Source organism: Oryctolagus cuniculus, chromosome 4, assembly GCF_964237555.1.
Source record: "Oryctolagus cuniculus chromosome 4, mOryCun1.1, whole genome shotgun sequence".
NCBI lineage: Eukaryota > Metazoa > Chordata > Mammalia > Lagomorpha > Leporidae > Oryctolagus > Oryctolagus cuniculus.
The window spans coordinates 127,943,934-127,956,571 of record NC_091435.1 but is presented as its reverse complement, the minus strand read 5'-3'; positions in this window follow the sequence as shown (position 1 = coordinate 127,956,571).

Genomic DNA, 12,638 nt, shown 5'->3' with positions numbered 1-12,638 from the left:
CTCATCCTGATTAAAACTTCGCAAGCTTCCTGCAGACCGGAAGTAGGATTTATTCATTAGCAATATACCCTTGTAGCCTCTAGCAGGGATTAAATGCTTAACAAAGGATTTGTAGAGTTGAATTATAAATACCACCTAGAACGCAGCTTCCTTTCTCTCCAGTATCTCCTCTCTTCAACTCAGTGAAGGGCACCACTACCAGCTACCCATGAGCCAGCAAGTCTGGGCACCATTTTCAAATGTTTCTTGTACCTCACTCCAAATTCCAACACAAATTGTGTAAGCAAGCCTTCTACATATCTCCCTCATTCATTTGTTTCATCAACTATGTAATGTGAACATTCTTGAGAAACGTAACAATCAAATGAGGAGATTCAGAGAAAGGAGGCAATATCCAACAATGCACTTCTTTACTGGGTCCCTCTCATCACCTTTTAAACGAATTCCACCTTCTCTAAATTTTTTTTTATTTTTAACTTTTATTTAATGAATATAAATTTCCAAAGTACAGCTTATGGATTACAATGGCACCTTCTCTAAATTTACAAAACACTATGAACAGCAAATCCCTCAATTTTAATTTCATTTTCTCTCCCCCTGCCTCCTCTTCCATTTACAGACAATCTTAACCTTGCTAATCTCTCACTCCCATCTCAGCCCATTTGATCTGGCTTCCTCCTCCACCATTCATTTTGCTCTTCTATCTCCTTAGTTGCAAATGACTCCAAGGATTTCCGTGTGAGAACCTTTGGAAGAAAGGAGTCACCAATTACTTTGTTGCCTGGGGCATGTTTGCTTTTGGAGATAGCTGTTAAACTGGAGATGCCTGCTAAACACTGTGGCTAACTAAGGCTCTTATATTCTGAGTCTAGAGGGCCAGAGTTAGGTTGAAGTTGGACCTTATAAAGCTGATGGTTTTCAATAAGTAGAGGACATGCAAACACTGATCCCAGGAAAAACTCACAGTGATTCTAAACTCTGGTTGCACAACAAAATCAACTAATGGGGTTCAAACTTTCAAAGTCAGACCCTAACTTACACCAGTTTAGCCAGAATGTCTATGAGGACTACCTAGGTATTGTTTAAAAATTGCCTGGGTTACTACCATCTGTGGATTGAAGGAGCAAAAAAAAAAAAAAAAAAGGAGGGGAGGGGGCGGTGATGAATTGCTTCCAAGCAGCTTAAACGCTGCCCAGCTAGACTCAACTTAAATGTTCTCTATCATAGTCAGCAGAGAGAATGTTCACTGCAGGATAAAAACTCTTCGACAACTAAATAAAGTTGAACTTTGAGTTTCCTGAGCCTTTCTGTTCCATTCTTCAAGTTCCTTACTACCTAAAAAGCAGCAACTCCGTGTCGTTCTCTCACAGAATAGCAAAGAGCAGAGAACATTGATCATTATTCATTCAATAAATGCTTTGAAGTACTGGGACTCTGTGCTTGTTTCAGGAGACTGAAACATAAACACAGGCCCCACCCCAGGGAGTTTACAGTCTAACCAGGGAAGACAGACTCATAAACAAATAGACCAAATCAAGTGGGGAACTCCATCAAGGGGGTGGAGGTGGGTGGTGTGCAAGTAAAATGTTCAGTTTCATTGGGGTTGGGGTGGCAGACAGATTAGCCTTTATAATGGAAGGGAAGTTAGGTCTGAATCTTACAAAGATTGATACTTACAGGCAGACAAAGAGTGTTAGGGAAGATAATACTCCAGGAAGACAGAACCGAGTAAGGGAGCCTATGGGGATTGGAAGCCCGATAACTTGGAGTGTGTTTGACTGTGCAAGGGTGAGGGGCAGGGTGATGGAGAGCAGAGGGCTAATTAAAGAAATTTGTCTGGAGGGATTGGGATGCTTGTGATAAATTGCATTAAAGTCTTTCTCCTTTTTCCAGATGGCTTCCTCCTGGAGACAGTGCCTCAACAATGTGTCCTAACAAGAAGGCAGGAATGGTACATAACCAGGTTTGTATCATTCAGCCAACCTTACAGAGTCTTCTTGTATCTCATGAATTTCCACTATAATCTTTGGAAACTGTTATGGGCTGGGTTTTGGCCTAAATTAATTTCTCAGACTCTTGCCTTTTACTTAGAGAAGAATTCTAAATACAGGCCCAAACACAGCATGCAGTGTGATAAACTTTATTTACAAAGTGAGAAAAATACACAAGTTCATTAGGGCTTTATTAAGGGAGAATGGGCCAAAGAAAGGGAATTATCATGCCTGCTCTGCTCATCCTGAGTCTGGGAGGAGGAGAGAGAATGCTTCTGTTATTCCTATCTTTTTTATGAGCTTAGAAAAACAAGGTGTTTACGTGGTACCACCCCCATGTCCAAGGTAAGAGGAGGTACTTCCTGAAGAAGGGTCCCTGGATTGACAGGTAGATGTGTTATGGGAGACATACCCCTTAGGAGTCCCATCTGGGGTGCCAAATAATATCAGAGTATGGGGTGCCTTTTATGTTATCGGATGCTTATTAATAAATTCAGAATATTAATAAGCCTGTGGGTTCTTGCTTAATATTCAGAGAAGAATTCTGAGTACTGGCATAAATGAACAAGGCAGCATGGTAAGTGTTTAAGCTTTTTATTTAGTAAGAGAAATGCATAGGAGAGTGAGGGCCCTATCTAAGAGAAAGAAATCTGGATCCATACTGAGCGCGGGAAGCCAGCCGTGTGGAGAAGTATGTTTGCAGGAAGCATGGGAGGCTAAAGACGCGGGGCAGCAAGAACCCGAAACAGGGAAAGAGGCAAAAGGCCACAAAGGGCTGGGCCCACAGGGTCCCAGACCGTTAATCCACTTCCAAAGGGGAGTGGTTAATTACCCTGATTGGCAGGTGGGTACACAGGTGTGTCCAGTAGGGGCATGAGATCACACAGGGGACGTGATGAAGGCGTGGTCTTCCAGCTCACAAATCTAGTCAATTTTATCCTGTATGCCTGCCTACAACAGATGAACATGGCAACACAGAGTAAAAGAGATGTGGCTTTCAGCTCATGAACTTAAAATTATCTCTCTACGCTGTCCCACATCAGAAACCACAATACAGGCAAACAGATTATAGTCCCTGCATTTCTATGTAGGTACACGATTTCTAAAGTACAACATGGGATCACATGCACAGTTGTTTGCCCCTTTGGAATCTGGACAACAAAGGACCCCGCTCCTCTTGTTTAACAGCAAGCTTCCCATGGCTATCTAACATATTAACAGACCCTAGTTGTTCTTTGCCTACCTGTTGCATAGGAACTTACAATCCCATAAGTGTTGCTTTGGCTAAAATGTCTGTGGAGCTTTTTTTTTTTTTCAGGGTCCCTGATAACACTGGACAGAACTGGCCAACATTGTAAGTGGAACCTGCGCAGATCAGCTCAGGCTGCCCAGAGAGTTACTTGTGGTTCATTACAATGTTAAAGGGCGTCCCTCTAATGATGATACAGTAGACATCTTGGAACACTGAAGTATGTGAAGATAGGATCCCTGAAGGTGCATGCTCAAAAGACTTTTCCTTCTCCTTTCCTCTGCACCTGTCATGTTCTGTTGCTTTGTTTCTCCTGGTTCCACCCCAATAACCCTAACTCCAGGAATTCCCAAACTCCTTTCAGTATGGGGAGATTGATGTAGGATTCAGCACGCCCTGTCCATTTCTCTTTCAGGCCTGCAGTTAGTAGTAAGAATTCTGCTTCTCAGGAGATGAATCCAGTGTTTATATAATGATAAATATTTGCAGTGAGCAGGGGGCCCTGTCTGAGCACACTTTAAGCATAGGATTTCCCTGCCCCATCCTTCCCAATTCTCTTTCTCTTACTGAAACACCACTTGCCCCAGGGGGCTGATTCCCCCAAGCTTCAGAAAGACAGTGACTTCCTGCCCACTTCTGACTCACTGCTCAGACCAGCCTGACAGAGCCCGCTCCCTCCTCACCCCTCTGGTACTGCCTGGGGAGAATTGGCTGTCTGTGTATTTGTGACAAACCGTTCCACTGTCCAGCCCAACCATCTTAAATGGAAAAGAGATTGTGAGAAGTGAAAAGTGATTGTGAGAAGGGTGTTCACATGCGATCTTCATGGAAGGGGAGTGGGTAGGGACAAAAGGGTCTCCTGCTTCTGTTCCTGTTGCCTGGCCCAGAGGGCTTTGCCGACAGCACCTGCAAGGTCTCTCAACGTGTGGGCAGCACAGAGCTCTGTTCACAGTGTAAGTCACAGGCCATTTTACCAAGGACAGATGCCCTATTTAATTCAGAAAGCTTCCATGTACACTCTTGCACACCACCCCATGAAAACGGTGCAGGGCTCCTGCCCTGGACGAATTATGTCTCCCCTCCTGTTTGGAAACACCTGATGTGTAGCCCTCACTCCTCTCTGCTGCCATCTGGAAGGCAAGAAACCTATAGCTTCAGCCTCAGTCCCACTGCTTGACTTAGTGAATTTGGCAAGTTGCTTAACCTCTAGATGTCATCATGTTTTGTGTTTGTTTTTTTTCACTCCCTGAAATGCTGGATGACCTTCATCCAAGTTTCTTGGAAGAAACACTGGAACACATACATTTATTATAATCAACTAACTCATCACAAAAATATTTTCAAATTTACTTTTTTAAAATTGGATTTTTTTTATTCATATAAAGAGAACAGATTTTATGCATTTTTTTTTTTTTTTTTTGACAGGCAGAGTAGACAGTGAGAGAGAGAGAGAGACAGAGAGAAAAGTCTTCCTTTTCCATTGGTTCAGCTGCCAATGGCTGCTGTGGCCGGCGCGCTGTGGCCGGCACACTGTGTTGATCCAAAGCCAGGAGCCAGGTGCTTCTCCTGGTCTCCCATGCAGGTGCCGGGCCCAAGGACTTGGGCCATCCTCCACTGCACTCCCAGGCCACAGCAGAGAGCTGGACTGGAAGAGGAGCAACTGAGACAGAAGCCGGCGCCTCGACCGGGACTAGAACCCGGTGTGCTGGTGCCGCAGGCAGAGGATTAGCCTAGTGAGCCTCGGTGCCGGCCAATTTCATGCATTTCATAGGTGCAGTTCCAAGAAGACAATCACACTTCTCTCTCTCCCCCCACCCCCAACCTCCTCTCCTAAAATGAAGAAATGTATATCCTTCCCTTGAGAAATTGTCTCTATGACATCTATGGAAAATGAACATACAACAATTGTGTAAGTTTTAAACTATCAATTCCAAACTAAATACTTCATTTAGAATGGCAACATTTCAAAAATAGTAGATATTTATTGGTCATGTTGCTTCCCAAAAGATAAGGCAAAAGAAAATTCTAGGAAGATGTCTTACTTAGATCCTGGCCAAAGATTTACACAAAATCTTTCTGTTATTCCAACTGCTGAAGAGGTCATAAAATGTAATATTCCACAAATTCTATAAAGGCTCATGAAGATTACCTTACAGCTCAGTGCTGTTCCTAAGTCTATTTGTTCCTGATAAAGACATATTCATTTTTTTAATTCTCTTTTGTACCTTTCAGAACATGGCAGTTGTGTTCCTAGAATGATACAGTTAATCTACCTTTTGCCTAGACCAATCGGAAACTGCTCTGAATGACAAGGAAAAGGGGCAGAGAGGAGACTGCCACATGGGATCATTCAGAGAGAAGAAAGCTAAGTGGATTTAAAATTGCAACCTGTCATTGCCTTCTACAGTTCATATTGGAAGAACTGAAAACAGAGTAGCGTTTTTTCAAAAGTATAAAACCTAACGTTGAGAAACAACTTCTGGTTTAACAAAATGTGTTATGTTAGTTGTATGATTACTTGTGAGCTTAAAGGGCTCAGTATGAAAAATATCACATAACACAATGTGTGTGTGTGTGTGTGTGTGTGTGTGTCTGTTTTCCCTGACAGCTCTACTCACTGTTAAATATTAAAGGTGGAAAATAGCATAGCACTGGAATTGTCTGATGTTCTCCAATGACTGTCCAGTATTCTTTCCTAAGCTGATTATCAACTATTTGCTGATATAACTTCAAATAACTTTATTCAGGACTATTCTGCTATTTCACAGTTTGAATTGAATAAGGACAATTCATCCTCAGTATCCCCAAAGATCCTTTTCTGTTCTTTTGCCCTCTCACTGCCTGGCAGCCATACTCCTCAGCACAATCCTTCCACCGAGACACATGTATAGCACCTACATACACGTTGCTGCCATACATCTAACAGCCCAGTAATACAGTACATTGCATGGTAAGTCATAGTATGCTATTATGGTCTTCTTGCCTTACTCCTCTTTGGTAGTTAAAATAGAAAGAAAGGCTAAACACAAATTAAGCTTTAATAATAGAACACCAGGAACTATGCCACATGTGTAAGAACAACACTGATACTCTCAGCATTAGACTTTGAATTAATGGATTACAAAGACTACTTCTCTGATATCATCTCAATCAAAGACTGAAAGCCTCCCCTTCTTTGAAGCTCAGTGCCTACGGTCAGAGTCTTTGCATAGTCTGGACAGCCTAAGACAATTCTTCCACCACACAGTTTAGTTGAAGCTGACATCCACATTTACACATTATACCAGACTTGATGACAATTGGAGGCCTGCAAATTTTTACTAAATTAGCAATCTAAAGAAAGTTATTCAAAGGATGCTTTGAGCCTAGACTAGCTACACTGAATAGGGACTTGTCTCAGAGGATTCTTCTAGATGTTGACTCCTTCTCACTTTCTATTTCTGATTCGATTACCACTACTCTCTCCCATTTGATCTCATTGCCCCTTTTCTCTCTCCCACCTCCCTTCTCTTCTTTAGTGCACTTTAGCTTGAATAATAGGTATTTCTGAAAAGAGCAAGGTTTAACAAAAGCAAAGTTAATTGTTTCGGACCAGACAGAAGGATACTGTCCACTCTAGACATGGGCATTGCACCAAGAGCAACTATTCTTCATGGTGATTATATCATTATTTGATGCATGGAGAGCCCACCGGCAGTCTTAGAGGCACAGTCCAGGGAGGCTAGGAGCACAGCAGACAAATCCATTCTCTTTTGAAACTACTTTTGATTCTCAAACTACTATGGTACATTAGTCAACTTACTAAAGCAATACTTTCCTTTTGCATTTACTAGAATTTCAAGAATTATGATCTCAAAGATCTCAAAATGTTTTTCAATATTTTTAAGCTACCAATATATTAAATTATATAAAACATTTTCCTATTTTCCCCCATTAATCAGGTGAATTGTTTCTACATAATTCTTTCGCCAAGGTTTTCTCTTGGTTCAGGCAAGGTCACCTCTGTCCCAGCCCACACAGAACATCTGTATGCAACCTGAATGTTCCTGGTGCTGACAGCTCTGCTTTTCCCCAAACTGTCACCATCTGGCCATCAGCTGTGCACTTCTGAGAACCCACGCATGCAAATGCCAATCTTTTCTCTCTGGAAGGCTATGAGCTTACATTCCTCCAGGATTCTAGCCCTGTGACTCCAATGAGTCTTAAATTTTATTTACCTCAATACTCTCTTTCTCCTAACCTTTAAAATAATAATTCATGTCTATTAATAAACACAGTGCAATCCCATTTTAATTAGAAGAAATACTTTCAACTTGTGTTACCTTCAAATTGATGGTAAAATACGTATTTTCCATATAATTTGCTATGTCATATACAAGTAAATTCTACTAAGAACTAGTATGTGAGTGTGTGTGTAAAGCACTTAGGTTGAACTGTGATTCTAATCATAAAAATCCATTAATATTACATTAATCAGAATTTCATTTTCCTTATTTATTTCAAAAGAATATGCCTGCTAAAAAATAATATTCCTTTTGCAGCTTTATAAAGTGACTTTCAATGTTGTATGTGGAGATTAAAATATTCGTTCTACCATGTCTTTATTAATTGGCTAACTACTCCTTAGTAACAAGAACTTAGGTCAATTAATTAGCTAATGTGAGAAACAGTTACCAGTGCCTATCTTAGGTCAGCATCAAAAACGGAGAGATGCCCGAGGCCTGGAAACTGCCGTGGAGCTTGCACTCCAGTAGCAAAGGCAGAAAGGAACACAAATGCTTTCACTTCAGCTAAAAAGTAGAACCCTGGAGAAAGAAAGGCTCAGCAGAAACAGTACTGGATTTCTCAACCAGTTTTTGTTTCTTTTAAGGCAGGGCTAGATGCATTTACATTTGATTTATCAAGACACGCACTTTTTGCCCAGAAATATATAATTAAAAAATTCTTACCTCCTTGATACATTTTTTTTTCAAAATACATTTTGTTTCCTTTACAGTTAAATTTCATCTATGGGGTGATTCTTAACAGTTTTGGGAAATGAATGTGAGTATATGGGTCCTAATTAGAACTCCTGTGGCCAGCGCTCTGTGGTAGCGGGTTGAGCTGCCGCCGGCAGTGCTGGCATCCCATATGGGTACCAGTTTGAGTCCCAGCTGCTCCACTTTCGATCCAGCTCTGTGCTGTGGCCTGGGAAAGCTGTGGAAGATGGTCCAAGTCCTTGGGCCCCTGCACCCTTGTGGGAGACCTGGAAGAAGCTTCTGGCTCCTGGCTTTGGATAGGTTCAACTCTGGCCTTAGCGGCCACTTGAGGAATAAACCAGTGGATGGAAGACCTTTCTCTCTCTCTACCTCTGATTCTCTGTAACTCTGCCTTTCAAATACATAAATAAATCTTTTTAAAAAATTAGAATTCTGTGGGAACTTTTTTAGTTGCTACATCATCTACACACTGCAGTGTTCAGAAACTTTGGTGGACAGGGTTCGTATAACCAGATTGCTGGGCCCAGTGCTGAGTTGCTATTCAGTAAGTCTGGGTGAGAACTAGGAATATTCCTTTCCAGCTATTTCCCAGGTTCTCCTGCTGATCATCTGGGCTCCAATTTGAAAACCACTGATCCATCCCATCAGACCAGTAAGGCTGCATTTTAGAAAATTTCCCAGGTGCTTGTGATAGATCTGTCTCCTAACCACTAATCAACTCTTAACATTCTCATCTAACATCACTAGATCCTTTCAAACATGTGGTACTCATGCTCTTCACACATATAGAGAAATTGCGGTTATGCCCTTACACACACACACACACACACACACAAATACTTAAAAAATTTGTGGAAGAATTGAAGTAAAAGACAAGTTTATTTTGGTACAAAAATTTTTGAAATCATATGTATGAGGAATTTTCAATAAATTTGTGTAAAATTCCTCTTATAAAAACTATGCATGAATCAAACCATGCATCTACACCCAACTAATCTTTGACAAAGGAGCTAAAATTAATCCCTGGAGAAAGAACAGTCTCTTCAACAAAAGGTACTGAGAAAATTAGGTCTCTACATGCAGAAGTAGGAAATATGACCCCTACCTTACACCTTATACAAAAATCAACTCAAAATGCATCAAAAATCTAAATCTACAACCTCATACCATCAAATTACTAGAGGAGAACATAGGGGAAACTCTACAAGACATTGGAATAGGCAAAGACTTATTGGAAAAAACCCTAGAAGCACAGGCAATCAAAGTCAAAATAGACAGATGGGGTTACATCAAGCTAAAAAGCTTCTATACTGCAAAAGAAACACTCAGCAAAGTGAAGAGGCAGCTTACAGAAGAGAAGAAATTATTTGCAAATGATAAAATTGATAGAGAATTAATATTCAGAGTCTATAAAGAGCTCAAGAAACTCAGTAACAATAAAACAAACAATCCAGTTAAGAAATGGACAAAGGACTTGAACAGGCATTTTTCAAAAGAAGAATTTCAAATGACCAAAAGACACATGAAGAAATGCTCAGAGTCACTAGCCATCAGGGAAATACAATCAAAACCACAATGAGGTTTCACCTCACCCCAGTTAGAATGGCTCTCATACAGAAATCAACAAACAACATTGGTGAGGATGTGGAGGAAAAGGCATCCTAACCCACTATGAGTGGGATTGTAGACTGGTAAAGCCACTGTGGAAGACAGTGTGGGGATACCTCAGAAAACTGAAAACAGAAATATCTTTTTTTTTTTTTTTTGACAGGCAGAGCACTCCCTGGCCACAGCAGAGAGCTGGCCTGGAAGAGGGGCAACCGGGACAGAAGCCAGCGCCCTGACTGGGACTAGAACCCGGTGTGCCAGTGCCACAAGGCAGAGGATTAGCCTAGTGAGCAGCGGCGCTGGCCCCAGAAATATCTTATGACCCAGCCATCTCACTCCTGGGAATTTACCCAAGGAAAATGAAATCAGTATGTGAAAGAGTTATCTGTACCCCCATATTTATTGCACCTCAATTCATAATAGCTAAGATTTGGAATCAACCCAGATGTTCATCAACTGATGACTGGAATAAAAAATTATGGTCTATATACAGTATGGAATACTACTCAACAGTAAAATAGAATGAAATCTTTTGTAACAAAATGGATGCAATTGAAAATGATTATACTTAGTAAAACAAGCCAGTCCCAAAAAGACAAATACCATATATTTTCCCTCATCTGTGGTAACTAATAGAGTACCAAAATATAATGTATAGGAGTGAAATTGACATTTTGAGATTCAATTGTTTTTTAGAGCCTTTGTCTCCATTATTAAGAAACATTTTTTTCTTCTCACTATTTATTGAACTCTTTACTTACTGTAGGGTTATCTTTATGATCATTAAGTAAATTGAAAGCAGATAATTGTAAAATTGAGAGTGAATAAGAAGGAAAGGAAGAAGAAGGGTGAGAGCATAGGCAGGAGGGAGCATAGAATTGGAAGTATCACTATGTTCCTAAATCTGAATACATGAAGTACTTAAAATTTGTATACCTTAAACAACAATAAATAATAACTATGCATAGATTTCAAAATTCTATGCCACAATATCTATTTTTATATCAGATTCTGCAGATACATACCATTGGTGATTTCTGTGTCTAATTAGAAAATGACAATCACTATGTTTGTAAATTTGAATTTATGAGATGCATGAAGTTTGTATACCTTAAATAAAAGGTTTCTGGAGAAAAAAATGACATCAATCAATTTATGGGAAAGTGCCCTGTAATTTGATTTAAAGCAACTCTAAACTGTGTGAATTAAATGGCTGGAAGACCAATAATGTTGAAACACTCCAAATTCTAATCCTCAGACTTTCTCCCCTATCTGTAGTGCAGGGTCCTGGAACTGTCTCCCTCTCCTCACAGCCAGGTACCCACCCTGACAATTCAGTATACAGGTCCTTTTGGGACTAGGCTATGTGCTACCAAGTCTTTGTGATATTTTAGTAAGGTAAATTTTCATGGTTGAGTTGCACCAAATTGTATCATAATTAATTTTTAGCTTAGTTTTGATCTTTAAGCTAAATTTTTAAAAAATATTATTTATTTGTTTGAGAGAGTTAGAGAGGGAGAGCTAGAGGGAGAGATCTTCCAGTTCCTAATTCACTCCCCAAATGGCTACAATAGCTAAGGCAGAGCCAGGATGAAGCCAGGAGACAGGAGCTTCTTCCATATCTCCCATGTAGGTACAGGGGCCCAAATATTTGGGCCATCCTCTGCTGCTTTCCATGGCACATTAGAAGAGAGCTAGATCAGTAGTGGAGCAGCCAGGACTTGAACTGGCATCCTTGTGAGATGCAGGTGTTGCAGGTGACAGCTTAACCAGGTATAACACAATGCCAGCCCCCAAAAATATTTTTTTAATTTATTTTATTCATTTGAAAGGCAGAATGACAGGACTGTGGTGGGGGCTGGGGAGTAGAGATCTTCATTCTCTGGTTCAGTACTCAAATGGCCAGAGCTGATCCAGGCTGAAGCCAGGAGCCAGGAACTCCACATCCAGGTCTCCCACATGATGTCAGGGGTCCAAGTACTTGAATCAGCCTCCAGTGCATGAGTAGGAAGCTTGATCAGTAATGGAGTAGTGGGAACGTAAACTAACATGTTGATATGGGAAGCCAACGTCTCACGTGGCACCTTAACCCACTACACCATAATGCTGGACCCTGGACTAAGAAGAGTTTATTAGAATTAACACACACCTTGTGTGTGTGTAAAGATTTTATTTAATTATTTGAGAGGTACAGTTACAGACACAGAGGGAGAGACAGAGAGACAGGTCTTCCATCGGCTGGTTCACTCCCCAAATGGCCACTACAGCTGGAACTGAGCCGATCTGAAGCCAGGAGCCAGGAGCTTCTTCCAGGTCTCCCACAAGGGTACAAGAGCACAAACCTTTGGCCAATCTTCCACTGCTTTCTTAGGCCATAAACATAGAGCTGGATCTGAAGAGGAGCAACTGGGGCATGAATCGGCACCCATATGGGATGCCAGCACCACAGAAGGAGGCTTCGCCCACTATGCCACAGTGCCGGCTCCAACAAGATACATTTTTTAAAATATCCCTGTTAATACCTATGAGGTAATCTGAGAAAGAAACAATTGTTATTTTAATATTTACCAGTTCTATTCAAATTACAACATCTTAGAGCTTAAACACAAGGCACAAACTGGATTAATGAAATCATAAAATGTTGCAAACACAAAATATTATTTTAAAGTATCTTTAAAAACAAAAGTCAGGATAGAGCTTAAACACAAGGCACAAACTGGATTAATGAAATCATAAAATGTTGCAAACACAAAATATTATTTTAAAGTATCTTTAAAAACAAAAGTCAGGAATCCATATTCTAGATGTGCT